This window comes from Orcinus orca, chromosome 7, assembly GCF_937001465.1.
Source record: "Orcinus orca chromosome 7, mOrcOrc1.1, whole genome shotgun sequence".
In the NCBI taxonomy this organism is placed as follows: domain Eukaryota; kingdom Metazoa; phylum Chordata; class Mammalia; order Artiodactyla; family Delphinidae; genus Orcinus; species Orcinus orca.
Genome location: NC_064565.1, coordinates 51280978 through 51294066, shown reverse-complemented (window position 1 = coordinate 51294066; position 13089 = coordinate 51280978).

Sequence of the window (13089 nt, the reverse complement as noted above, 5' to 3'; positions counted from 1 at the left end):
TGGCCCAGGTAAGGTCATTACCTCATAAACAGTGTGAAGAAAAGAATGCCTAGACAATCATAGTTTGCTCTGGAACCAAGGTGGTGGATGGAGGGATGGATAGTTGATGCCATGTACATCTTTAATCACAATATCCAATGATTAGGATACTTAAAAAATGTTCTTTAGAAAGCTTTGAAATGAGTGCTCAATTTGACTGCACTATGTGTTTGGGCTAAGGAAAACTGACCTATACCAAGTGAGCTTGGTAGATATTCTTCAACAAAGAGTGAATTTGGGGAGGTGAAGAAATGGATGTAATAAGCACACATGATCTTTAAATGGGAATTGTAAAAAAATAAATCAAAAGAAGGAAAGAGATGGGGGAAAAATTTTGAAAGGGAATCCAAAGTTTCTAGCCTGTGTACAGGCCAAGGAGTTAGAGTCAAGAAACAAGGAGAGAGTCAAGATTCAAGAGGGAGAGATGAGGACATAATTGTTGAAACAAAATGTGGGGGAGAAGAAAGAGGATGAAACCAAGAGCACAGGAAAGACTAAGTTTGGTGGAAGGATAGTTGCTGCTGCTTCTAAAGCAGGAGAAACATAAATATGAATAAAAGATACAGCTTAAAGGTACAGAAGTAGGAGGCTGATGGAATTATTCTACTGGCATCAATCACTAGGCTATCTGCTGAGTTGGGTTTGGGATTTGAGGATGGACATTGGGGACATAAAGAAAGTAGTAAAGATTTTTAAACATGCTTTGATGAAGTCAAACTGACTAATTAGAAACAGAGAAAAAGATTGCCACACAGTATCAGGACTAACCTAACTGGAAATAATAAATGTAGAAATAATACTTTAATAAATATTTATGTGCAGGATATTAGACTAAGTTCTGTTATGTTTATTCTTGGTGTGTAAAAGGAAAAAAATCTGAATGTTTAAAAATCTGATGGACTCACAAGGCTTTAAAATGTTATGGTCAGTGTAACCCAAATATAGCTGGCTCTGTTTATAGCTTCTCTCAGCATGAAGTTGTATTACAAGAAACCTAACATCAACAGCCAGACTAATTAAAAATTAATTTAAATATTTTTTCTGGCATGCAAAAAAAAAATCCAAATGGAAATTGCATATTATAAAAATATCTTCAAATCTTTTAAACTCTGTTTCCCAAAGAAACACATTATACATGAGAACATTATACATTATACATGAGAACAAAAACATTGTGCATGAGAACTACTTCACCACCTCTTTTTCTCTTTTCAAAACTCCTCAAAATTACTTCCCTATATCATCCTGTATTACTTTTTATCTTCCCTACTCCTTCTCCCAGTCTCTTCCTTTTAATGTAAATTAGTATTGTTTTACTGTGTTCATTTCTTTCTCTCCCTTCATTATCCCAGGCTTGATGGATGCCTGAACCACAAAGGGTTTTTCCACCTTGGAAGTGTGCACTGGGAGGTGGGGTATTTTTGTGAATATCCATACTAACATTTTTAGTCCCTGGAATATCAGAAAATAACAGTGACAATTATCAATTTATTGCTTTTGATCTCCAAATTCAACCTTTTTATCTGCTCCCTAAAGATGCATCTGGGCCCTTTAAACATTTTTGCTTTGCCTGTGGGCATGACATTAAAGTTTGCCTGTAGAGGGTGCTGGAGAGACAGTGCAGAAAGAAACAGTTTTGTTTCCTGGTTCAGGCTTCGGCAGCCTGAGTGGCTTCTCTAGCATCCAGTTCCTGCAGTACACATGGCTTTCTCCAGCACCAGGGTCTTGAATGGCAGCCCACAGCACTCAGTGACCAGCAACCGCATATTCCCAGGCAGTTTTGTGTAGAGCACCTCCAGTAAGACACCTCCCCTTGAACAGCTTTCCCTGGTCCCTAGAGAGCACATTTCTAGCATGCTCCAAAATGTAGACAGACTTCCGGCAAGTTCTGGTGGCACCATGGCAACTTCCTTGCTTCCAGTAACCTGCAATTGCCCTATCCAATAAGGTCTGAATCGGCCTTGGGTGCCCTATCTCAGCCACAAGGGAAGTGGCTGCTTCCTTTGTCTGCTATTTCGATATTCTTTAGGGTTCTTTTTACTTCTTCTTAGCTAATGCTCTGTTACTCCAATCCCATCGTAGTTAATAATTATTTATATTAAAATTTACCTGTTCAAATTACTCTGTGGTTTCTCCAACTAGATTGAACTCAGACTCATACAGTAATATCTAAAGGAATATGAGAATTAGTCATAAGAAGTTATAATTTTCAAATATCCAACTATGTTCTCTTGTGTATAAGCATTGAATTTCACATAGGAAATGATTCAAATGCATCTGACCAATTCTCTAACCAAAAAATTTAGAAAAAGGACAGAATGTATTTTATCACTAAATAATTTCATTTTCTGAATCCAAACAATCAGGTTTATAATACCAATAACTGAACCCCAAATTCCTATCTTACATGAAAGACCATGAAATGAGTTGTTGAGAGGATGAAACGAGAAAATGTGTGTATGATATATATATATTTTTAAATAACTAAAACTCGCAGAATAACTCTGAGAGAGAGAAATACCTTGGTTTTAGAATGCCCCCGCTAATGTGTGTGCTTATTTTTGAAGATGAGACCTTCTTACGGCATTGGTAATGAGTCAAAGAAATAGCTTAAATGTTTTGCATAAAACAGAATCATTTAGAAGGGGCTAAAGAGGAAGGGAGAAAATGTCGAAGAGAGAGGGAATCCCAGAAGCAAGGCAGGAGGCTGCAGCCCAAGTAGAAATTACTGGTGGAAATTCTACCATCGTTGTCCCAAAACACAAGTAAATCTGCTTCTTACTTTAGTCGGTGTTATTTGGCATCAGGCACTGGGGCAGTCTGGCAGGGAAATACGGAAACAATGAAGGGAAAGCACACATACAAGGAAAAGTGGATACAGAGAAATTGCAGATAACAAATGTTGGACACATTTTACAGTGACTGACACAAAGAAGGCATTCAATAAATATTAATTTCCTTTCCTGAATTGAAGTATAAGGAGTAATCTCTGACCTTGGGGAGTTAACAAATAGGTTGAGAGTTCAAAGATTATAGGCACAAAATTATCAGGAAAAATATGAGTGTACAATAATTTTGTGGTATACAAATTATAGGTATTGTAGAGTTCTGAAAAGCCAGGGATTGAGAAAAGCTTCTGAATTAGAGTAAATAAGGAATTTGAATAATACCTTGTGTATAATAGATGTTCATAGTTCTTTAAAATAATTTTAAAAGGGAAAGAGTAGGAAATACATTACAAACGGAGGTAATGAGGAAGAAGGAAGAAGAGAAGTGAATGTGCTTTGCACATCTATTGGAATGCCAGACCGAGCTTGGGTTTGACTGGGTGAACAATACAAATGAAGTCATTCTAGTTTTTTGCGCAGTGGAGTGACGCGTTTTAGAAAAGATGGTCTACAAGGAGTTAACAAGCTAAATCATACTGAAGAGAGAAAACTTGGAAGGAAAAAGATTAAGGAAGGAGCTGGTTGCAGTCATTCGGGCTGAGGTGATGAAAATCTGGACTCGGTCTTTGGCAGTGAGAGCGAGAGAAATGAGTGGTTCTGGATGATGTTGAAATAAAATCACGAGCTGGGGAAAACACGGCTGGCATAGAATTGATGGCAATCAACAAAATCAGTACAAAAGGACTGCTGCACAGTTGGTGATAGAAACAAATACAAGTCACTTCTTTACATTACCTTATTTTTGCTCTCAGTGTGACTCAGTTCTGTTTGGTCGTCATCTAGTGCCGCATGTGGTCATGTTCCTGGCATATGGAGTAATTGTTTCACTACGTCCAAGAGCTTGCTCACTGGGCTCCAGCTGTTCCCTGGTCCACCCAAACTGATCACTGAGCTGTGGCAGATACAATTCCTTTGTCCTGAGGAAAAGGTTTGAAATGAGTCAGAATCTGTTGATTTATGAATAAAGCAAAACCTTTTACTTGCCAGAGGCTCTGGTTCCCAAGGAGGATGGCACAATGAATCTTGCTTACTTCCTCCATCCACTCCCACTCTACAAATGAGGCCCAACTGGTTGTATGACCCAGGTGCTATCTTGGTCTCTCAAGAGCTAAATAAGGCGCTTTGGAGTTCCCGTGTTAGTAAGGCCAGGGAAATGAATTTGTTTTATTTATTTATCTATTTATCTACCTATTTTTTTAACATATTTATTGGAGTATAATTGCTTTACAATGTTGTGTTAGTTTCTGCTTTATAACATAGTGAATCAGCTATACATATACATATATCCCCATATCCCCTCCCTCTCGCGTCTCCCTCCCATCCTCCCTATCCTACCCCTCTACGTGGTCACGAAGCACCGAGCTCATCTCCCTGTGCTATGCGGCTGCGGGAAGTGAATTTCTGGTAAGCTGGGGAGATGGTTTCTGCACTCCCCATTCTGTGGCCCTTTCAGTGCTGCTCTATCTTAGGCTATGGCTTGAGATCATGACACTTTGTCAAGATTTAAGATTATTCTGGACCAGCTCTGTCCAATACACATATGATACACATAATTAATTTAAAATTTGCCAATAGCTGCATTGAAAAAGTTACACAGGTGAGATTAATTTTAATAACATTTTATTTAACTCACTACAACAGAAATATTATATTGATGTTAACAATGTAAAAATTATTAATAAGATATTTCACATTATTTTTTTCCCACTAAGTCTCCAAAATGCGTGCATTTTACACGTCTAATACATCTCAACTTGGACTTGCCGTATTTCAAGGGCTCAATCGACACATGTGGCTAGTTGTCATTATAGTGGATAGTGTCATTTTAGACATTTTATTTTTTAAGAAGGACATAGATAAAACTCAGCTTAAATGTGAAGTTCCAATCTTCTCCTTGCAAGTTACTATCCAACTTTGAATTCTCTTATTTTCTCCAAAGTCTTATCTTCCTGGTTTTGCATATTTTTTTAATCTGGTAAAACAATTACTTGTGAGAGAACATAATGGACACCATAGTTCTCTTCTCAGATCCCATCTTCAGGACGGGGATACCCCCAGGCCCAGCCCTGGGAATATGGCTCCCAAGAGCCCACAGCTGCCTCCCTCACTTGGTACTACCCTAGGCCCTGGGAACATTCTCCCCTAAGGTTATGCCCTTTTGGGGTGGCCTGAACCCAATGACTGATGAATGAGGGAACACAAGCCTCTCCTCCCTTACTTCATTTGGGAACACTCTGAAGGGCCATCCAAGTTCCTGAGATCCCCATATAATGAGGCTTCCTTTGCAATCGTACTGCTGGTCAGCATCTTTCACTGCCCCATCCTGCCCTCTTCACTTGCCTACTGGTGGATCTGCTGAGAGATCTTTCTGCTCTCGATCTCACCCCCAAAACAAACCTTGCTTGCATCTCTCCATCTCAGAATCTGTTTCCAGGGAACCCAGGTAAAGAGAGAAGATAAAGTCTTCTTTGTTCTACAAAAGCAAGATTATAGGCACTGTTTGAAGTGAAGTGAGGAAAAAGCAGGAGGCACGCTTTGATTGATATCCGGGTACTAAACTAGACTTAACCTTTAGGTGAACAAGGCTAGAGCCCTCTCTGACCCTTCCTCTCTATATGTCTGTTCACTCCTATTATCTTTTTTCCTGTATCTTTTGTCTCCCAAAGGCCAAAGTGACAACTGAGTAAAGGGTATGGTCAAAACTGGGATGAATCAGCACTGGGTCAAAGCATGAGAAAGGGGAAATCAATCCTGTTGAAGGGGGAAATCAAGATCTCCCTTGTCTTAAAACGTGGGCTTGTCTGCCACACAGATCTGTGACTCGCAAACATCTGATTTTATTCTCCTGGAGATTGTTGGCTGTTACTATTCCACCTTTAGTTCTCTTGGATGACTTCATATCTCTGTCTTACACACACATACACACACACACTCGTCCAGGTTAACGACAGTTTGTTCTGCACAGCACTTTGGATGGCTTTCTTCCAGATCTCACCAAGTCATAATCAATTGATTATTGTTACAGAGAAGACCATTATGATCTAGGGAAGTGGAAGAAGGAAGGCAACATTCCCATCATTTTCCCCTCCCCGCCCCTATACCTCAAGTCCTCTAAATCAGATGAGGTACTTAGTTCTTGGTTCTCCATCTGATTTTTTTCTCTTACCAAAGCTTCTGTGACTGGTTTAATGTCTGGAGTATTCTATTACCTAATTGTTAAATAGAGTGTAGCAAAATAATGATTAAAAGTGTTTTGTGTCCTGCAAATCTTTTCTAGCCCACAAATTCAAGATTGGATAAAATCTTACACAAGGTCGACAGTGTGTCTTTTCCTCAAAAACCTTGCTGCCTCTTTGGTCCTGGAAACATTCAGAGGGGTGGTAGAAAAGAATTTTAGAGCAAGTGGATGTTTTCCTGAAGTATTATGAAAAAATATTTTTTTTCTGGGTATTTTTATCTCGTCTATAACTAAGATATGACCATGTTAGAAATACTGAAACCATAGAAGTCTCTGTGCTTCTATGAAATATTAGGCTTACCACTAGGCTGATACTGTAATGGCACCCAGAGGTCAGTGACTATGGATTTTTCAAAGGAGGGACCCTACATTTAGCGAAGGACAAATTGTGTGCATCATACAGATAAGGAGATTCTGGCATAAATAGTACTTCGGGCTGTAAGATTACGTTTGAAAATATCGAGTAATGCACATTGGATATTTTATTTGAATAAAAGCAAAACTAGAGCAAGTCCTCATGCAGTCAAGCATGGTCCCTCCTGTTTTCAACAAAGGGGATTTTCTTCTTTTACCTTCCATCAGGAAATGGGAGTTTATATGGGAGAAGGCAATGTTGTTGTTCCTTTTTCCTGTTACAGTAGGAACAGGGTAACAACAGAATAAAAGGCCATGCCTCTGTATCACAACAAAAGTAATTTCTCTGACCTTCAGTGTTCGCCAAGAGAGAAATTGTGGGTTTGCACTCATGCCTCAGTGTAACCAGTTGTGGCATCACATTATAGGACAACAAATTCATGCCTGACCAGACTGCGTGTTTCCACAGAGTCCACCATCTGCTTTTCCTCTCTCCTGCCTGCTGTTTCCTTTATCCTTCTTCACAACTTCCTCCCCTGTGACAGTTCATCAGTATGAGCTCTGAGGAGGCAGCATGAAAGGGAGAACTTGCTGCATCAGAGTCGGTGCTAATTAGAGGAAAAGCACAATCCCTTAGCCACCAGATGGTCCAGACAGCCCACAGTCTTTTTGGATCCCACAGGCTCCCATACGACTCCTTGACCACATTAGCTAAGCCTTGCCATTCAAACTGATTGTTACACCAAGTCATCCACCATGAGCATGGAACAGCACAGGGAATGTAGCCAATATTTTATGATAACTATAAATGGAGTATAACCTTTAAAAATTGTGAATCACTATGTCATACACCTGAAACTTATATAATATTGTACATCAACTATACCTCAATAAAAAGTTTTTAAAGTCCCACAAATGTGGCACATGAACTCCACAGACTTTTTTCTCTCTCTCTAGAATTTGATCAAATGATTGCTCTTATAATTAATTATAATATTCTGATACTATTATATGTATATATTTTAAACTACAAGTTGCTGGTGTAAAAAATTAATAAACAGAAACCTCAATTAAGTACAGTTGGGGAGCCACAAGGGGGAGCTCTCATGCCCTGGAGGATAGCAGAGCCCAACTGGAAGAAGAAAGCCTTCTCTTCTTTCCTGGCAAGGATTTGGCCAATGAAAAGCCATGGACTCTTTGTTTACTATAGCCCTCCCAACTTCCTTTTCCCCTCTGTAAAAGAGTTCTTCTTTTGCTGTGCGGGGACTTGCATGTGGCTCACATTGTTGCAGATCCTGAATTACAGTTGTCTACTGATCCTGAATGAACCTATCTTTGCTATAGAAATATCTGGCAATCTATTTATTTCCAAATAAATATTTCCAGCTACCAAAATGTTGACCTGTACTGGGACCAGAGAAGACCTCCAATAGCTCTGGGGTTGGTTAGCAAACAGGTGCAGTATCCACAATAGAGCCCATTGTCACTCACTGCTTTCTTGCCAACCCTGGAGTTTGAAAGCACTTCTTTCTCCTGGATCAGAATTCACATCCTCTTTGCATTTGAAGCTCTCCAGGATTTATTTGAAATCTATTTTAAGGTTTTGTCTTTCCGGTTAAAGCCTTGTTCTGTATATGAGTACCTTTTTGGCATTTTGGTTTGATTTTGAGATCAGTCTGTTTCAACTGAAGCTGGCTAAAAAAGCCTTCGGCTAATTCCTTTGGGAACAGGGTCTGCTTCTCTGAAACTGCTGGTTTTCAGCCTTTGGCCTATTCCTTTGGAAGGGGCTATTCTCTGGAAACTGGCTGAAAAAGCCTTTGGCCTCACTCTTCTGGGACCAAGCTGTTTCCTTAGAATTGGCTGGTACTGCTTGCAAGCTGTTTGAATTGAGCTGTTTGTGCTATAAGCTGTTTAAGCTGTTTGAAAATTGTTCTCTACTCGAGAGAAAAACCTCTGAGAATAGGATCCCAGTTATCTAAATATTTTGAGGGTGTCCCCCTACAAGGTCTCTGGTCAATTTTATGTTTAAAAGCTGTGCTTTTTCCTCATGTTCATTTCCAAAAAAATGGACCCACCTGACCAAAGGCAATTTAGAATATCAATGGCCATTATGGAGAACTTTCGGAATCTCTAAATTTAATTTCCTTAAAACTGAATTGGACTGCAATAGCTCAAAAATTTCCAGAGCTTAGTGGAATGCTTATTTCAATTGGTATTTTAAGGCTTCTCAACATTATCAGGAGTCTAAAATTGCTTCTCTGCAAAATAAGATTTTTAAGATTAACTGAGGCACCAGTCACCAGCACCATCTTCCTCCTTTCCTTCTACACCACCCACGTCTCCTCTATACCCTCAGTTCCCTTATACTCATTCTCTTGCCAGACTTCCCCTTTTCTGAAACTCTACCCACTCCCTTTTCCTCTGAACTTGTCAGAAATTGTCCTTTTTAAATTAAGCCTTCTGTGGATTCAGAGGCTAAACCTTTAATTTCTTATATCCCCTGAAGCAAAGCTGAACTGCGAGCCACAGCCAAAGATTTTTCCAGAGTAACTGAAGATCCTCACAGATTTGCTGAGGAATTTAATATAGTCATTCAAACTTGTTGACCTGGTTTCTCTGACTTCTATCATCTAGTTCATATATTTGTCAGTGAAGGTCAAGCCCAGCATTGGATGAAAACCACTAACTGGGAAAATCCTGAAAGATCTCTAAAATTACAAATGGGAGACCAGCCCCCTAACTTATTATTTGATCAGGCTCAAGCAATCACCAGGCAACTTCATGGAGTCATTCTTAGGGCTTTTCCAAAGCCTGTTAGTTGGAACAAAATTCAAGTTTGCACATAGAATCTGATGAATCTGTTCATGATTCTTACAATCGACTTCAGATTATTTTTAAAGAAAATTCTGGCTTTTTTTTTCAGATGCTGATTCTACCTAAGTAGCTTTTAATTTTATGCTTATTAATGAGCTGAACTGTGACCTTTCCCTTCTAGTAAAAAGGACCAGAATGGAATGGGAAACTATGCTTATTCCAGATTTAGCTAATCTGGCAAACCAGCTCTCTCAAACTCCAGATGAGTCACCTCAAAAAAATACAGCCAAAATTCTTCAACTCCAGCAAATGAAGTGTCCTAAACAAAACAAAACCTTCCTAGTTTCTTTTACTGTTACAAAGAGCCAGAACATTGAAAAAGAGATTATTGCAAATTTAAGCACTTTAGGCGCCTTCAGTCTTCTAACCAGCTTTTCCAATATCCTCCTGATTCTCAATGACATGGCTCCGAGGACCTACAGGGACTCTTCTCAAGCTTCTTCACTGGCTTGGAGAAACATTTCTCTAGACTGAGGATGACTCTCTTCCAGTCCTAAATAACATCAGAACCACACTCTTGGTGCTCAGCCCCACTACAACAAAGCAGCCCCTGTCTTGGAGTACTAAAACAGTCAAAATAGTGGGGATCTCTAATGAACCTTAAGAAGTTCCTGTTTCTGAACTTATTCCCTTGCGTTTAGACCCTTTGAGAGATACACCCCCTTTCCTCCTTTGTTCCTCCACCCTTATTCATTTATTAGGCTGAGACTTCTTAGAGAAGTATCATGCTGGTATTTCTTCCTCCCAAAAGTGGAAAATAATTCTGAGATTTGACAGTAGTCCTCAAAATAATCAACCAGGTGAATTAAATAGCCCTTTGAATTATTTATTTGTCCAGTCCCTGAAGATACTAGAGCTGTTTCTGAAAACACTGATCTTTTGTCCCTATTGAATAAGCTACCACTTTCCTTATGAGCAAAATCTCCAAATGAAGTTGGCAAAATTCACAGTGCACCTCCCAACAAGTTCCAAATAGAATCCTCAAGACCTCTTCCCAAAATTATCAATACCCTATAAGTAAAGAAATCCTATAATGCAGAAAGCCCATAACAAATGATTACAAGGCTCAAGGCCTCATTAACCCTCATACTAGCCCCATTTTCTCACCTGTGAGAAAAACTAAGGGCCAAAGGTGGAGGTTTGTCCAGGACCTCCAAGCAATAAACAACAGTACTAACCCTTGACACGCTGTTTTTCTAACTCTCATACATTACTAACATCCATTCCCACCAGAAGTAAATTCTTTACTGTAACTGATTTATGCAGTGCATTCTCTAGTATTGCAGTTGGTGAAGCTAACCAATACATTTTTGCCTTCACTTGAGAAGAAAAATAATTCACCTGCACAGTAATGCCTTGGGCTTTAACTGAGAGTCCTAATTCCTCACAAATCCTGAAGTCTGATCTGGAAAACTTTCCCTGCGCTTTCTAGCCCCAATCCTCTGGTTTAGCTGAATGCATTAACGACATTATTAAAAAATCTCAATTGGCAGAATTGGTCAAGGCCCCCCAAATACCTTGGCCAAAAGCATTGCCATTGGTCCTTCTAAGTCTCAGATCCACCCCTTTTGGAACTCACAAATTCTCACCCTTTGAGACAGTCATGGGATGCCCAGTGAACTTGGCTCCTGCTTTTTTTGACACACGACTGTGAAAAGGAGATATATTCCAATATTGCAAAGACCTAATTGCTTCTAATAAAAATAATCATGCTTTGGTAGAGCAATAATTTCACAGTGTGCCCTTGGGAGATGAAGACCTTAAGCATCATACCTTGCAACCTGGAGGTTCATCTACTGGAAAAGGCACTTCCAGAATACCTCTCTTCAACCTTTCTCAAAAGGCCCCTATCAGGTACTACTAACCAACCCTTGTGCTGTCAAACTCCAAGGAATAGACTCTTGAATTCACAAGACACACCTAAAGAAAGCACCAAACATTGACTAGATCATCATCTGGTGACCTAAAAGTAAAGATTTCAGAGAACTGAAGTAGATGACATCAATAAGACAGCTTTCCTAAAATATCCAGACTAGGCATGTTGGAAGTTTGTTGCCAAAACTTTGATGATGACATTATGCTTCAGATGATCTCCAGTGTCTATGATCTTGATAGCATATGGACTTGAGATAAAAAATGCCTGGGAGTTCTCCTTCCTACTCCTCCTTGTTTCTCTAATGTGACCTTAATAGTTTTCTAATCTGGACACTAGGTATGATATATAAGATATTATACCTAGGAAAGGTCCTTCCTGACAGTAAAAGATAAAAGGTCACTGAAACCAGAAAACCTAAATGTTGATAAGCAATGCATTCAGAGATTTTTTTTTGGCTGTGCCACGCGACATATTCCTGACCAGGGATAGAACCTGTGCTCCCTGCAGTGGAAGCTCGGAGTCCTAACCACTGGACTGCTAGGGGAGTCCCTCAGAGAAAGATCTTGATCAAAAGGGGGAGATGTAAAATATTAATAGACAGAAACATCAATACAATTGGGAGACCAGAAGAGGGAGCTCTTACGCCCTTCAAGGATAGCAGGGCCCAACAGGAAGAAGAAAAAGTACTCTTCTTTCCTGGCGAGGACACAGCCAATGAAAAGCTATGGGCTCTTTGTTTACTACAGCCCTCTCAACTTCCTTTTCCTCCCTATAAAGCGTTCTCCTTTGCTTGCTGTGCAGGGGAAATTGCACTTGGCTCATCATGGTCACGGACCCCAAATAGCAATTCTCTGCTGATCCCGAATAAACCCCTCTTTGCTGGAGAAATATCTGGCAGTCTATTTATTTCAGGTCAACATTAGAAAAATTATCAGAGTGGAGCACAGAATTGATTAGATTATGTATTAATTGAAATTTCACTAATTAGAATGTCAAGGGAAGTAGACATGAAGTTCAACTAATTCTCACTTTACTAATCCATAAAACAGATACTTCTCATACATAGTTGGTAATCTTTCCTCAGTTCTCAGGAAAAAATAACTGAATATCTGCAGTAAAATCTCCTGTTACTAATTCTCCATGTTATAATGAACTAAACTGCAATTCATGTTGAAAGGCACCCTGAAATAGTAACACAAGGATTAAGTGATAATTGTTAAGACAACAATTGTTAATATCTGATTGTTTAATAATCGTGAGCTTGGCCCTTTACTGGTCACACCTGGAGGTGCTCTCTTTGAGCCATATCTAGCTTGGGCCCACAGTGAGCAGCCAGCGAGCACCAAATCCTCTATATTCTTCTTCATGCATTCATTCAGATAACAATATTTATTAAGCACTTACTTTACACCAAGAATTGTTCCTATGTCCTTGGGCTATATGAGTGAAACAAACCAAAAATGGAGATAGTATGTGAGGTAAAGAGGAATAAGCAATAAAAATAATACATACATATATATTCCAGGATATTGGGAAGTGGCAAAATCTATGCAAAAAAAGAAGAGTAAGCTAAGAAAAACTGGAGGTGGAGGGGGGTCAATTTTAATGGAGTGATGGAGCCTCATTGAGAAGGTGACACAAGCAAAAACTTGAGCCCATGTTGGTAATGTCTTCCCTATTTTCTCATCCATAAATCTTACTTTGCTATCATCATCTTTCCCTACACCGTCTGCCAGACACATTTGCTCCATAGCACAATA